Below are 16,761 nucleotides of genomic sequence, written 5' to 3'. Positions count from 1 at the left end.
ATACACTGCACACACTCTGCCAAACATTTGCACTTAGCTAATGATAGCTTTTATCTGGAGATCATTTGTCCTACCATTAAAGGCAGCCTATCTTACTTGTCTTATACATTTTCACAGAGGAGCCCTTGCATTTATTAAGATGTCTCTCATGGACCCATTTTCTCCAAGTGATGTCTAGACGAAGTCTCTCATGTAGAATTAGACTAATTTTTTGACTCCAGTTCATCACATTTGATTTTGGAGGTTTAAAAGCACTGAAAGTTCTTTAGGGTTTACTGCTCACATGTTAGATATATTTGTTCATACAAGTTATGATCGGGGATTCGCACATGCCGCACAGATTTCATGAATTATCAATAAACTATAGAGCAGAGTATCGCAGTACAAGCTTTTTTTGCTGTGTGGCTAAAGCCACAGCAGATACATGATCTCCTTTGGCGGGCAGAGACACTTTGAAACAACTCGGATCAACCCAAGAGACAGAGCTGGTGGACAAAATCTTTCTATATTAAAAATTGTAATCCAGCGATTTTGCTGTACTGACATCAGGAGTTTTCACAATTACTTTCTATTAAACAATGTTTTCACTTCTCTTCAATCACAGGAGACGCAGATGAAAGACTGTTCTTCAAACTGAGGAAATTGGTCATCCTGACAATTCTGTCACATCATGAGTATGGCTACTGCTTTGTTGGGGAGGCATTCCTCATATACCTTCCGATCAAATTTACAACACTGATTAGTCTGCTTTCAAGTGCACTGCGTGGATATCAATCATCACCAATATTCTTACTTCTTACATACCCTGAAATGATAAATTTGGTAATTGCTACTGGTGATTTTACATTAGGGACTTGACAACTTATAATGAACGTAACAATTTGAGAAATCACTTTCACATTCAGCAGGTTCTTCTGCTCCATGTTCCTCACCATTCCTGGTGCAAAGAATTTGTTTCTTTTTAGAGCCTAGAATGTAGAATGTTTTACTTTCTTCAAAATAATCCTTTTCATTGTGTTTCACTAAAGTACATTTCTTTTTTTGGGTTTGTGTTTCAGTGATCTGTAGACATCGAGTTAGAGATTGTAAATCAACACAAAGAAATAATATTTATGACCATGTTCTTTACAGAGAGAAAGCATTTACAGTAATTAGGTAGATAAATCAGTTTGAATTGCATTTCTGACAGAGGTAAAACAGCTCTTGAGCACTGTGTAGATAAGGAACTTGGGACCACTGGAACCAAAGGTTACAAGAGCACAATTAGTGAATACAGAACAAAGAAACAAAAGTTACACTTACATTGTGACATAGATTCTTAGAAGCATCCAACATCAACAATTTACTCTTTCTATGAAAACGGCTGGCATCACAGTCAGATGTTCATAACACCTTAATTGAATTATTAGATATTATTTACTTCCATGCCCAGTTAGAAGATTCATCTGTTCCTTATGTCACCGATCCATGAAGGAGCATTTTATTCAACAAAGGAAGCTGCCTTTTGTAATCACAGCTTTAAATACACCTTTCTGCTGAGACTGTGTCCAGTTAGCTCAGTGGAATTCACCATTCCAAATTGTGGGGAAAAAGAGGACTTGCTTGGTGGCCTGGAACTTGTCACACTCAGGACCCAGACACTGTAATATCTGAAAAAGGGAAAAATAACATCACAACAGTAAAGCAAATCAAAAAAGGGACAAGAAAAGACAAACACAAATCAAACAGAGGAAAGAGAAAAATAAGACCATCTTCAACTCTCACTACAGGGATCCATCACAATTTCTGAAGGTGCAGACAAGACAGAAAAGGGCAGGAAGGGAGATCGTGGCAAGGAGGATGTCAGATCCAGGGAGAAAAGATGCAGAAGGAACAGTCAGAAGGAGGAGAGTATCATGTGGTATAGAGGAGGAGATGAATGCGCCAATAGTCAAGAATTGCTGGGCAACATGGGGGGCAAAAGTTCCAAGGTCCAGTGCCCCACAACGCAGGAAGGGACCGGACCTCCACTAGGATTCCACCATATTCACATTCCCGAGTAGTGTGGCTCAGTCTGGTGGGTGCCAGGGTACACAGATGGTCAGACACATCAGTGGGAACACATAAATTGAAGGGGGGGGGGTTTGTGGGAACATGGGGAGGCCGGACACTGCTAAAACACCCTGCGTGGTAACGCGCCTCACCAGAGAACACTTACTATTCCTCAGAGTCCTGTAGTAAGAGGTAGAAGAAGAAAGCTCACACAATTTATGAAACTGGAGAATTGTCCCTGATCCAGGAGTATTCTAACTTTTTTAAGGACAGATGTACAAAGCAGCTAGCATTATAAACTAATAAGGAAGAGGACTTTGTAAAAGTCATGTATTAGTTTTGTTTCATTTAATTTTTTCTATTATCAAAAGGTATGTAGCTAAAAAATAGTCTGGCGAGGTAGTCAAATTGCAGAAATAAACAGATATAAAAAAAACAGAGAGAAAGACCAGAGAAAAAAAAGGGGAAAATGAACTGAGGGTCATAGGAAACCTTACCTGATATTTATTTATTTGTATTTGTTTTGTTTCTCAGAGGGCGGTGCCATATCACCAGGTCTGTCCCCGAATACCTTGAAAGGAAGTAAAGAGATGCTTCAAACAGTCCTAAAGATACAAAACAAAAGGAACTCTTGTTCTCTGCAAAACCACTGTAAAGCACTTTAGGTCTATAAAAAATAGACTTTTGTCAGGAAAACCTTTATATTCTCCTAGTATCTAAGACCAAACCCACAACACGCATCTTCCTCCAGATCCAAACCCTGTGCTACAAGAACACAAAAAGAACCATGATCCCTTGCTGAACGAGGTCCCAGTGAACATATAGTGCACCCACCGGCTGAACAAGTCATTCCTGAATATATAGCACACCCACAGGCTGAACAAGGTCTGAGTGAACATAAAGCCCGCCCACAGGCTGGTTATAACCCCCACTTTCTATATATAGCCCATGAAACAATGCAATTAAAACAATCTGGTTGACATACAGCATATTAAAGTCCTCGTATATAACTGTGCCCAACCTCCTTAAATCAGTCAACCACTTTTAGATTTACAGAAACATTGCTCTTTGAACAACAGGAATAATAGTTTAAGCTGATGCAGCATGCAAATGAATGTTGAAAAAATGACAGCAACAAGGCATCAATGCAAATCCAATTTCTGTTCTTAAGGTGAGCCAGGAGAGCAAGGGAGGCAACCCATCCGAAAGTCAGCAAGTCAGATGAAAGATATTCAGGGTGGCAGGACCCACAGACACACTGTTGTGATAGGAACTAGCCCGTGAGCAAGTGAAAAGGATGCAGATTGGATGACAATGTGCAATTAGCAACCATTGGCCTTGAAGGGCAAAGACTGAAGCAATGCCTTGTACAATGGGTGGTGCCCATTCCATGGCTGACAACAGTGAATGCAGGCCAGCACGGCTTTCCAGCACAGGGCTGGGCAGGAAGAGAAGAGAGAGAAGCTGTGCCAGGGCACACCAACCATGCCAATATCAATGTTTGTATCTAGGTATAGTGTATTTCTATATCACAAACGTAGCCAAAAGGCCACAGAGTGCTGCATATGGTCAAAGATAATCATATAGTTAACGAGTGATACGCAAAATAGCTGGTTTGTGGACGGTTAATGCACTTGTAATGTAGGGTTCTTTATAGAGCTGCGTCTTCAACTCTTTCATATATATATGAGCAGGTTTTGGCGCCATCCTGATGGATACGGGGATGTTGTTCAAATGTGGTTTGCTCACCTCTTATCCTTTTGAGCCTCTGATGAAGGAGCATAGATGAACTTGTTGAAACCAATGGAAATGGAGATTAAAGATTTTTTTGATGGAAAGATGTTTGTTTGTAGGGTGATCTCATTAATGTGGGAGCTGCATGTTTGTGTCTCCCTCAGAAACGGTGTAAGGATAGAAAGGGTGATGGGGTAGATTAGAAGACTCTAGGGCAGTCATGTGGGATTGGAAATCAGGGGCTTCCAACAGATAAGGTCAGGGAATGTACCAGAGTCCATTGGCTTCTGTGCAACCCAAGTCGCGATAGGACTGGAGCCATGCAGTGACAACCAGGAAGTGTTCAGTGGTCCACTAGCAGGAAAGGTCCTGTTATGTCTGTAAGTTCTCTTGACACCTGAGCATGTAATAGCTGGCTGTATCCGGGGAACTGTGTGGTCAAGAGGGTGGGGTGGGGGGGACACTAGTTTTATATGGACTGAAGGATGGGCAAAATGAGCAGCATTTTATGGAAGTATTACAATACAGTAAATTATGCAGCCAGTTTTTTTTTTTTTTTTTTTGGGTCAGGTATAGGATTTAAAGCACCAAGTACCAAGTGGTGTCAAAGAGATTATAATCTTTCCTACAAGGGTCATATGCTTTACAATTTCAATGTGAGGAGTGACTCTAAAAAAACCGGGTGGGTGGGGCATGCAGTGAATGGAGAGAACATAGAGTATCACTAACGTTATGCAGCACCACATACGTTGAGGGGCTACATACATACATGCAACACACCAGGGACGGCTGGGGCTAAATGGCGAAAGGGGCATTGCCCTACCAAACTGGAGTGAGAAAGAACAGGAAGAAGAAGAAGAAACAAACTGCACTTGCTGTTTGGTCACTAACCAGATCTATTCTATGTTTTGGGGGGATGGGGAGTGGCTGGGGGAATGACCTGAGGCTGCTTGGTCCACATTTCCCATCTCGTGGCTGGTCGAGGTCTTCCTTGACCCTGGAGGCATAAGCCTGGCCAGTGACGACAAGTTGTGGGCATGATGGGTTTCGCTTTTCAGGTATAGGTATTCCTATGGGGCGTCATTGGAACACTATCACTGAAGTAAATGGCTGGGGTAGAGGCTGGCTCATGAGGACGATGAAGCTCCCACCAACTGCTGTTGTTTCTTCACCCTCGTAATTGTGATAGGTGGGCTGGGGCAGAGGGAGGAGTCCAGCATAGCTTTGTTTGAGGGCATATAGCGAATCAGAAGGGTTGTGTTTTTTCAGCTTTTCACCAGTACAGGTTCAGCAGGGGTGCAGTTGCACCACTTAATTTTAAATGCCTTTGTGAGTGGTGTGTCCGAGTAACAGGTACACTTTGTACTTTCCCTCCAGACAGCCACAAACACAGGAAGGATAGGTGTGTCTGAGCACCCATCTACATACATCTGCATTCTTATAGCCTTGTTTGGGCAGAATGGAAGGGACACTTCACTTGAATAGGTAGTGTCCTGTCCTCCACATAAAGGGCTGATTAGCCCCCATAGCTAGTCTAGAGGCAGGGCTGGGAAAAAATCTGATCTGTGCCCTTCAGAAAGCTGTCTTGATGCCACCACCACTTCAAAGGCACTTTTGGGTATAAGTACTAGGTCTCTGCCCGCATACAATATACAGCTAGAACTACAAGTGCACATTGCCAGAAGGACTGCTGTGCTGCTCAAAGGACTTAAATGGACTGCTGATCTGGTAGGCGTGCTTTTCTGTTTGTTGCCCTGCTTGCTGCTGCTCTCTAACTTTGCTGAAGGAGAGCTAGACTCCTCCTTTTCCTCCAACTCCTTTGTTACTTGAGACTCAGGGATTTTAAAATCTCTAACACGGATTCTGACATCTCCTGTCTGCGTGTAGCAGAACCGGCGCATCAATTCGGTTGCAGGAGTACAACCTGGTGCATCGCTTTTGGAACCAACATGACACTTGAGAGCCTGATGCTTTGGAACCTCGTATCGTCGCTGCAGCAGCTAGGAAAGATAGATGCATCGCTCTACTGCACGAAGAAACCCATTGCATCAATCTATGTAACCAACACATAGCTGGCCATCATCTGCTGCAGAATTGGCACATCAGTGCATGGGGAAGATAGGTGCATCCTACACTTGTGGGACCTGCATCAACCCATCCTACAACGCATCTTGCTGGTGTGACCAGGAAAGTACTTTGTTCACCGGGGCCTGTGTGGGTCAGTGTAGCCGGCCCATTTCCATCGTAGGTGGCCTAAACTTTGACTTTACCCTGATCCAGCATGACCAAATAATCCCTTTTTAGTACTATTTGCTTCTAAGCGCTACACTATTTTTATTCCTCATAAGATCAATATCTCAACTTGTATTTATTAGATTTCTATATTTTTTGTCTTTATTTATAAAATGGTGATTTTTTTTATACACCTGTGTGGCGTATTTTTGTGGCGCATTCATTGTATTAGTGTGTGTCTTGCACAAATACTTTACACATTGCCTCTTTAGATAAGCCTGACTGCTCTGTGGCAAGCTACCAGAGGGTGAGCACTGGCTTTCTTTTAGTGTGTATCTAGCTCACCCTGACTAGAGTGGTGATCCCTGCCTGGCCTAGGTGCATACCTCAGCCAACCAGGAAATCAATTTCTAACAAATGATTAATCCTCGCTGCCCATCTTGTGATCCTAGGCAAATATATTATTTCAGTATATTTTTCCTACATTGTCACATATCAGATCACCTTCCAATACACAAGTTTAAGATGTGCACTGTAGAAAGATCTCATGTTTGATCCAATAGAACATAATGTTGTGCTATCTAATCTAGACCACATTTAAGTTGACATAACTCAATTCCATCTTAGTTCACTAATGGCGTTGTCATCAGGGCTGGTGCAGAAATATTTATAAATTCATGTTTAAAATTTGTCATTTTGAATAAATACCTCTCAATGTGGTAATATAATCTGATGTAGTAAGGTGAAACACTGTAGTGATTTGAATGCTTATGTGCAGTGTATGTGTTTCTTTCTGTGGGAAAGTGTATAACCTTCCTGGTTGCCCATGATCAGCCAAGAACCCTCTGATTCTGTGTGCATCCAGAACACTGTATTGGTTTGGCATTTCTGCATGTCATTTACTTCTATTTGCGTACATTAAGAAACTCATTAAATCCCTGGCTGCTGGACAAGTAAATCTACTTTCTAATTCCACTAGTCTATCTGCAGCGAATGCCATTTCTGGTGGGGTACACCCTTCCCCCTGTGCTCTCCTACTTCAATTTGAGCTCACTTGCCATGCTTGCCTGCATATTATACTCATATTTCCACCCCACGTTTTTTAAAATCCACAAGCTACCCCTGGAAGACACTTAAAATGGGCTTGCCACCTCACATGAACCCAGTACACAAAAGCACATCCTTATGGGGGCATAAGGGAGAAGGATGGGCTCAGAACACAATCATAGAAGGAAGAGCTAGTGAGTATTCTTGCCACTGGCGACTAGGTACACATTACTGGACACTGATTATTCCAGTTAGTGTCGTGGAATGGTTGTGGTGACAGTAGTCCCTACAACATGAACATACTGCTCCACGGCTAAAAGAAAAGGTCTCACTCTACTTCTGTCTTTTTCCATAACATTAAAATGTTGGTGTGGGGGGCTCTTAGAAATAGGCTCAATACAGCTAGCAAAGGCGGTAAAAACCCTTGACGTAACCTTTAACAAGGTGGGCAATTCACTGGTGTGTGTGCACACCATCACTTGACATAACATCCAATCCCGGCCTTACCACTTTACTTAAACATGCTGAAAATAAATATCAAATGTGAAGCATCAGAAGGGCCACTATACATGCGATTACCATGGGTTTGTGGTCCCTCGGCTTTCCCATCGCAACCTCTGCCACCCCAAGTGTGCTTACTGCACTAGGAAACTGTGCAACTAGGAGACTTTGGCCCTCATTACGACTTTGGCGGTCTTTTTACAAGACCACCAAAGCCGTGGGCACCAGAAGACTGCCCACCATGTCACGGGTACTGCCGGATTTCTGTCACACTTTGGGTGGAAATCCGGCAGTAGCCGTGCTGACGGGGGGAGGCCCTCTGGCAGTTCCACCACCAAACCCCGAACCGTCAGTAGGACACCACCCACCATATTATGAGCTTTCATACGGCCTGGCGTTGTCCTGCTGGCTGGGTGCTGTCAGTGGTGGAAGTGCCCCTTCCCGTTCCCTGCCGGACAACCTTCTCCCTGGAACAGATAGGGTGACTGTCCGATAGGGGAGGGGGTTGGGAGTGTTGGGGTGTTGTGTGTGCATGTATGAGTGTGTGGTGTCTGCGAGTGTGCATGAATGTGTGAATGGGTGGTTGCATGCGTGTCTGAATGATGTTGAATGAGTGCGTGTCTGCATGTAAGTGTGTATGTGTGTTTGGATGGGTAGGAGTATGCATGCTTGAATACGTGTGAGAATGTTGTTGTGAATGCGTGTATGGAAGGGTGCTTGAATGCGTGTATGAATGTTATGAATGCGTGTATGGATGCGTGTGAGTGGATGCGTGTATGTAAGTGTAGGTAAATGGGTGTATGAGTGGTGTGTGTGTGTGTCTGTGTGCATGTATCCAGGGAGGAGGTTGGGTTTTGAGGGGGGCACATTGGTTGAAGGGGGGATGGGTGATGGTGGGTAGGTTTTGAGGGGGCACTGTGGCTGAAGGTGGGGTGGGGGGCTTCTGGGGGGGTGTACCTGTCTATCAGTGATGGGGAAGAAATTACCTGTCACCGTTAGCCTTTCCGCCACGGTTTTTTTGTGGCGGTGCTACTGCCGCAGAAATCATGTCAGAAGGCCGGCTCCTAATGATCATCTCCGGCCCGGCGGTTCCAACCGCCATGGCGGTAGGAGTGGAGATGTGGCGAGGCCAACCTGCCACACTCATAATGTGGCGGTCTGCACCGCCAGCCTGTTGGTGGTGGGACCGCTACATTTACCCTGGCGGTCAAAAGACTACCACAGTAGTTTAACCCTGACCTACCCATTTGTCAAATAGTGTGCTTGGGTAATCACTGATTAAATCTGTGTTGATGTGTCTTTAGATCAAGATTCCTTTCCTGTGGCTTCTGGAATGTGGTTGATGGATTGCCAGGAGTGTTCGAGGCAGTTATGTTCCTGCTGCTGTTGAATGAGTTGTAAAAAAAATCTTACTCTTAACCCACTGATGACATGAGAGTTTCATTACCACATAGACATTGCCTCTGGCGAGGATGGGTACACAGTGGCTACTATCATGGGCTGTTTACTAGAATGTAACACGGTGAAGTAATAATTTTTGGAACAAGTAGTTCTGCATTTATCGCATTAGTAACTTACCAAACTGTGTAGTACTAGGCGAATGCCATTCTTTCTGTGCCTGTGTCCCTGATCTGACAATGTCTGTACCTCGAAGTTCGCTGCACGGAAGAAATAAACAGCAAAAGCACATTGCCAGCATGGATTTCATTTACTCGTTGAAAGCTGTTTAACAGCAGGTATCCGCACTCCATGTTAGCAGATTTAAAGGCAAATGTGTCCCTTAGAGTGTAATGTGCGGGATTCCTCCTGCCCGGCAGCCCCTTGCCTCCCAGCACCAAATAGGCAGGAAATTTACAGCTCTAATACAGCTGCAATACTGAGATGTGTACACTCTTCCAGACTATTCCATTTGTACTACCATTGGCGAGCTGCACTAGAGTGTGGCAGTGGGACAGGCCACCTAGAGGTGGGACAAACCTGAAGGTACCTGGTGACAAAGAGTTATTCTCTTTGGGAATATTGTAAAGGTGTTATCAGTAGATTGGGAATGCATTGTTAATAGAAACCTATAAAAAAGGTTAACCTCAGGTTCAGGATTGTCACGTAGGCTCTCATTATTCTAATGAGACTACTGGATTTTGAGCAGCAGGATCGTCCACGGTGTGGGAGACGGAGTCTGACCCACTGTGGGTGACACCTGTCGCTCTAAATCTGGGTTTTTCTCCAGCCAACTAGCAGTGCCTCATTTCTACCAGGGGATAGTGATGATTGGGCAGCCAAGCGCATGACATACTAGGCTTCTCAGGGAAGTCGTGGTCACTCAGGTGGCATCCGGTTCTCTCATTTACAATTCAGTGTCATATATAAACGACAAAAGAGGCAGTGTATGTTTTAATAATGGATTTAATAAAACAACTGCATCTTAGATAGCAAAGCGTGAGCTGCAATAACCAGGATAACTCAACATGACAGTATTAAAACGGTGACGAGAAGAGCGAAGCATAAAAATAATGCTATCATATTGTCACTATGATCGATGGATTATTTCCTATCTAAATCATAATCTGAACACAGCATGTTAAGCTCTAATTCTGACCTTCAGGTTCCCCCGGGAAGACATCAACCCTCATACCTGAACAAAAGCCTGTAGTCTGCGTTAGCATCTGTAGTGAAGCATTCCGCAATCAGCGTACAGTTGTGGTTCCCTGGCTGGAATCTCCCTCTAACGTGTAATGGGACTAAGAAGTGTTTTTATAATAACACAGCTGATATTCTGATAAAATGTCCCATTGTAAGGATGTGTATTTTCTACGAAAGTTGGAGACTAAACTTCTACCACGTTCACCGGCAATGTACCAAACTGTAGCCTTGAATGAAGCACAGAGTGATCAAGAATGTCTTGTTTAAGAACACAGTGCTGGACTAGGCAAAAACAGTTAGATAAATGAAAAATAAAACAAGACCGTAGAAATGGTTATTGTAAAAATAACAATGCGTAGCCGAATAAAAAAATATCTAGGTTAAAGTGCACAGCGGCCTAGTGTGTTAAAATGACGTGCATGGAGCTATAACTAGAATGGCTTCACAACAGGATGATTACTATTACTAACAAGCATTGGCAAAGTCAACAGGTCTCGGACATCTGAGAGCTATTGACGCTGTCAATGGGCCTCATTACAAACCCTGGTCGTCACCGACCGCCAGGGTTAAAGTGGCGTTCGTACCGCCAACAGGCTGGCGGTATGAATCGCCATATTATGACCGCAGGGCTACACCGCCGGGACCGGCAGTTTACCGCCATGGATGTCCCGGCGGTCAGAATCCGCCAGGGCAGCGCTGCCCTGGGGATTTTGACTCCCCTTACCGCCAGCCTTTCCATGGCGGTAGATACCGCCATGGAAATTTGGCGGTAAGGGGAGTCGTGGGGCCCATGCACTGCCCATGCACTTGGCATGGGCAGTTCAAGGGCCCCCAGGCACAGCCCGTCTAAATTTTCACTGTCTGCCTGGCAGACAGTGAATAGCGCAACGGGTGCTGCCGCACCACCACCTTGCCGCCGGCTCCATTAGGCCCAGCGGGGATGTCCAAGTGCGGCTAGCGGGTTTCCGGTCGCATGGGTGGCCGACTGGCGGTTCAGCCTTGGCGGTCGGCCTTGTCCGACCGCCAAGGTTGAAATGAGGGCCAATGTCTTTTAACCATGTGTTATAGAATAGAATGGATGAATGTGGTGTGCAGTTGAAATATGTGTAGTGCAAATATGTGGCATAGTGCGGAGTGTAATTATGTAATATGTAATTATGTTCCACAGTGTGGGGATTTACGTGAAGTGTGTGACGTGGAGTGGTATGTAGTGGAGTGGATTATGTGGCATGATGAATTATATTGTGTGGATCGCAATTATGTGGATTATATTGGAATTGTGTGGCACTGAATTGTGTGACATTGAGTGTAGTTATATGTAGCGGAATTATGTGGGATGATGTTCAGTGGCATGGGTTCATATGGAGTGCAATTATATGGTATAGAGTAGAGTGTAATTATGTGGAGTTGAATTATGTGGTGTTGAGTGGTATTATGTAGAGTGTAATTTTGCTGCATAATGTGAAATTGTTTGGTGTGGAATTGTGTGGCATTGTGTGAAATTTTGTGGCATGATATTATGTGGCATGGTGCACAGCTGAATTTTGTGGAGTGCTATTATGTGTTTTGGATCTCAGTGAATATATATGGAGTGCAATTATGAGGTTTGGGGTGGAATTATGTGTAGTGGAAGTATCTGTAGTTGAATTGTGTTGCATGGAGTGGAACTATGTTAAGTGGAGTGGTATTATGTGAAGTAGAATTATGTGGCATGTAGTGGAGTGGAAATATATGGAGTTGAATTAGTTGGATTGTAATTATGTGACATGGAGTGGAATGATGTGGAGTGGAATTGTGTGGAGTTTAATTGAATGGCTTGGAATTATGAGAGGTTAACATGAGTTGTATGTAGTGGAATTGTGTGTTGGGAATTGTGCAGCATCTGTGTGGTGTTGTGCTGAGTTATGTGGAGTTGAATGCTTGTTATCTTCACAGGCCAGCTGAGTGCGGGGAATAGTCTACATCAGTTGGCTTTATTGACCAGTGATCTCTGAGGGGCTTGAATTGCTGTAGGCCAATTATCTCCTGCAGTGCTGAGGGAACAGCCCACAAGGGAGGAGAGACAATGTTGTTTCTATCTCCTTCCCTCACCCCTATGAATGGCATCCATAGCTGTTTCTGTGACTCTTGAGATGACTCCTGCCTGGGCAGTTGGATTGATCATTGCTTTGAATGCTCAAGGCGAGCTCTGCTGGTGATTAAAGGCAGCTCACCAGTCCTCAGGAGCCAGTCGTGTTCCTGGAGCCCTTAACTCTGCCAGCATTTTTATTTCAGTCAGAACGAGGGGCAGAAATAAAGTTATTCTATCCTCCTGTCAGACCAGTGCACTTGTCTGCAGTGATGTTTTCTTGGATGTCCTATAAATGATGAGCATCTGCAGGGGCAGAAATTAAAACAAGAAACCAAATACTTAACATATAAACGTTTTTAGTTTCCTGTCCAGATAAGGCGTGAGGGCAGGTGGATGGAATAAATCAACACGAGCAAGGATGGGTGGGGAGGGGGATAAAGAAAGACACACATTACAGTGCAATCTACGGAAGGAATGAAGCAACAGGGATGGGGCGGGTGGGAGTGGGAATGAAGCAACAGGGATGGGGCGGGTGGGAGTGGGAATGAAGCAACAGGGATAGGGTGGGCGGGGGAAAGAAGCAACAGTGTTAGGGCGAGTGGGAGGGCCAATGAAGCAACAGGGATAGGGCAAGTGGGAGGGGGAATAAAGCAAACAAGCAACTGGGATGGGGTGGGCAGGAGGGGGAAAGAAGCAACAGGGATGGGGCAGGCAGGAGCGGGAAAGAAGCAACAGGGATGGGGCGGGTGGGAGGGAGAAAGAAGTAGCAGGGATTGGGCGGGGGAGGGGGAAGAAGCCACAGGGATGGGGCAGGCGGGAGGGGGAAAAAGCAACAGGGATGGGGCGGGTGGGAGGGGGACGAAGCAACAGGGATTGGATGGGTGGGAGGGGAAAGAAGCGACAGGGATGGAGCAGGTGGTAGGGAGAAAGAAGGTACAGGGATGGGGCGGTGGGAGGAAGAAATAGGCAACAAGGATGAGAGCGTGTGGGCGGGAGAAATAAGCAACAGAGATGGGGTGGTCGGCAGGAGAAAGAAGCAACAGGGATGGAGAGGATGGGAAGGAGCAAAAAGCCACAAGGATGGGGTGGGTGGAGGGAAAAAAAGCAACAGGGATGGGGTGGATGGGATGAATACAAGAAGCAACGGGGATGGGGCGGTGGGAGGTGGGAAGAAGCAACAAGGATGGGGTAGATAGTGGGGAGAAAGAAGGTACAGGGATGGGGTGGGTAGGAGGGATAAATAAGCAAAAGGGATGAGAGCGGGTGGGTGGTAGAAATAAGCAACAGAGATGGGAGGTGGTGGGCGGGAGAAAGAAGCAACACGGATGGGGCGGGTGGTAAGGAGCGAGAAGCCACAAGGATGGGGTGGGTGGAGGGAAAAAGAATCAACAGGGATGGGGTGGATGGGAGGTATACAAGAAGTAATGGGGGTGGGAGGGAGAAAGATGCAACAAGGATGGGGACAGGTGGGAGGAGACAGAGCGAGTGAAAGAATGAGCACTGCTAAGGAGTGCGCTGAGAACACAAGTAGTTGGTCCATGCTCTAGGAGCGGGCCAAACACAAGAAGAAGCATAACTTATGCATGCTATGAACAAATGGGAACAAAGAAAACCAGACTGTTGTTGAAGTGAACAAATGATAAGCTAGCACCGAGCTGTAAGTCCACAGATTGCAAACAACATGTCTCAAAAAGACAGCGCATGTGATATCTAGCCGACACCTAAAAATGTAGCATTTGATAGTACGGTAAGCACTTATACACTCAATCTTTACAAATTATGTGGCAGCTGGTTTTATGCTCTGTACAGCCCATCTAATTGTTTATGTGCATGTTTTATACCTTGAGTAATTCTTTCTTTACACTATTGGCTTACCTATTCAAACTGCTGTCTCTCATATGTAGGGACGTCATAGCACTGTAAACATACAAATCACTATTTCCTAGTGCACCAATGAGAATTCAAATTAGTGACCCTCCAGTTTTACACAAAGACATAAGAAAATAAGAAATTATCACATTAACCAACTGAGCAACTCATACAGAATATTTTAACTTGTGTTTACTCTTCCTTTTAGGTGCATACATTATATCATTGGTTCCTAACTTGTGGTCCGGGGACCCCCAGGGGTCTGCGAAGCCTCCTCAGGGGGCTGTGACTGCTTGGAAAATGAAACAATATTAACACATTAATAAAGTGTATATAAGTAAAGTGGCTAAATGTACAACTGACAAATTTAAAATGTACTGTATGTCAAGGAATTTGAAATTGGAGGGTACAAATTAAATTAGTATCCTCAGATTGATTCATGGGAGCGGTGCAGGTGCATCAAACAGAATACAGTATGGATGATGTGTGGCTCCAATTAAATTTAGAAAAGCTCCAATCTTCATTTTAAAATTAAATTTTTTATTTTCTTTATTTATATTTGGTTGCAAATTAAATAAAATGTGTTATTTTTTATGTGTCCAACAATTGCTTGTTTCTGTATATTTTGTGTATTATTTTGCATTTCAATATTCCCCAGTGGGGGTAGGGTGAAGGGGCGGGGGGGGGGTGGTGGGAAAGAGTCCCTGGATTTAAATAACGAGTCAGTAGGGGTCCGTGGGTTCCAGGAAAGATAAAATTGGAGTCCACAGAAGTCAAAAGGTTAGGAACCACTACATTATATATTAGCTCTTTCCACTGTAACATGATTGACATGACCCTTATCCAACTCAAAGTTCTGCAGCCGTATATTACGATTTTACAAATGAAGGCTAAAATAAATAAATGTAAATATCAGGGGTAAATAATTTTATGGTAAGAAAAAATATGGTCAATGTGGGCCCTGTTTGTTCACCATTTACGATAAAATACATTTGTTGAGTGCGCAGCTACTTCCGAAGAGACGGCCCGGGATAGCGGAAAGGTTACCATAGAAAGACTTAAACTACAGAAAGCCTAAATGTCAACCTTGTAGGAGTGAAAGAGAAATGTTTAGATTCAGTCGGGCTGCTTTTCAGATCCAGCTGGAGAGCATTCCACAGTTTTGAGGCCAGAAAACAAATGATCTACCCCCTCTTCTGGCCATGTGAAAGCATGGGATTTGAAAAAGTTTTGAATTGTTCTGAACAATCTAGCCTAGGCTTTAAACTGTGCTTGAGATAAAGGTGGCCAGTGTGGGTGTAGTCCCCAAATACAAAAATGATTGCCTTCAACTGTATCCTTTTTGTCACTGAGAGCCAAAAAAGATGAGATAGGTCTAAAATTGCGGAGAAATTTAGGATTAGCCGATGGCTTCTTCATCAGGGAGACCAACAAGTCTTGTTTCCAATCAGAAGGAAACAGTGCCTGGTCTAAAGAATCATTAAAATTTTTATTTAAAATTGGATTCACCATTGGGGAAGCAGGTTTTACAAAGGAAGGGGAGCAGGGATCTGGTGGGGGGTCTGATTAGCACTGTGTAAGTTCAGCAGCAGATTCCTCTAGAGTTATAAAGGAAAAGCTAGAGAGCACACGGGCAGGATCTAAGGAGGGCGTCTCTCCTTGATTGGTTGGGTACAGACCTGTGAAAAGTTCATAAATGGTTTTAATTTTTTGAAAGAGAAGTCTGACAGGTCTTCGCACAGCTCCATGGAGGGTGCGAGGATGTTACTTTTAGCTGAAAGGGATAGGAAAGAGTTCACAATTTTGAACAGCTCATGAGGTCTACTTACATCCCCAGAGATGGATGTGGTGTTATGATGTGTTATGTTGTCATGGCGCCGTGGGGGTTCGGAATGGAATGTGGGAGCGAGGGCGGCGGTTCGGTCGGGGGCAGTTGGAGGTGACTGGCATGAAGGAAGGAGACGTACTTGTTTGTGACAATAAACCTTACGGATTATCTTAAATAATCTTTCCTGTGTGTCGGTCCCGTTACTTCATGTGGCAATAAAAGTTTTTTATTCCATCCGTAACGTGGCATGGTAGATTTAAGTACATCAGAGAACCAAGGCGTGGAATGCTTGGATCTCAGAGGTATGAGATTTCAGAAGGACAGACTGTAATGTCTCCATTAAATGTGCGCCTTAGATTTTATTCCAGGGTCTAGATGTTGTCTGTTCCTCCTTGGGCACCACGTTAAAAGGTATTAGAACAAGGTCAGAGCAAGTAAGTTGTAGAACCGGTTGAACCAGTATTGTCACCGGATTTGCTAAAATAGGATCTAGGGTATGGCCTGCTTTATGAGTAGGCACCTTGATTCATCATTTAAGATTAAACCCTTCCATAGACAAAAATTGCTGAGCAGGTTTGTTGTTGGGATCATTCACATGGCAATTGAAGTCTAGAAGCACCAGGTAATTGCCACAGAGACTGGATAGTTAACCAAAGACATCAGTAAAAAGCTGCAAGGAGGTGGCTGAGGCATCTGGATAATTGCAGATAAGTGCCAGATAATGCAAATGTTGGAGCGAGCACGACAGTGAAAAAGAATCCTTGGTCTTGATATTAGATAATAGCATTGATGCTTGTTAACTTAGATA

General features: G+C 44.3%; 1 pseudogene; it reads right to left on the bottom strand.

Annotated features, from left to right (window-relative positions):
• The window catches only part of LOC138301486 (zinc finger protein 271-like), a 230,495-nt pseudogene that overhangs the window by 179,659 nt on the left and 34,075 nt on the right, over positions 1-16,761 (bottom strand).

Source organism: Pleurodeles waltl, chromosome 6 (genome assembly GCF_031143425.1).
Source record: "Pleurodeles waltl isolate 20211129_DDA chromosome 6, aPleWal1.hap1.20221129, whole genome shotgun sequence".
NCBI lineage: Eukaryota > Metazoa > Chordata > Amphibia > Caudata > Salamandridae > Pleurodeles > Pleurodeles waltl.
Note: the sequence above shows the minus strand (reverse complement) of the source record. Positions and strands in the feature narration are given on the sequence as shown.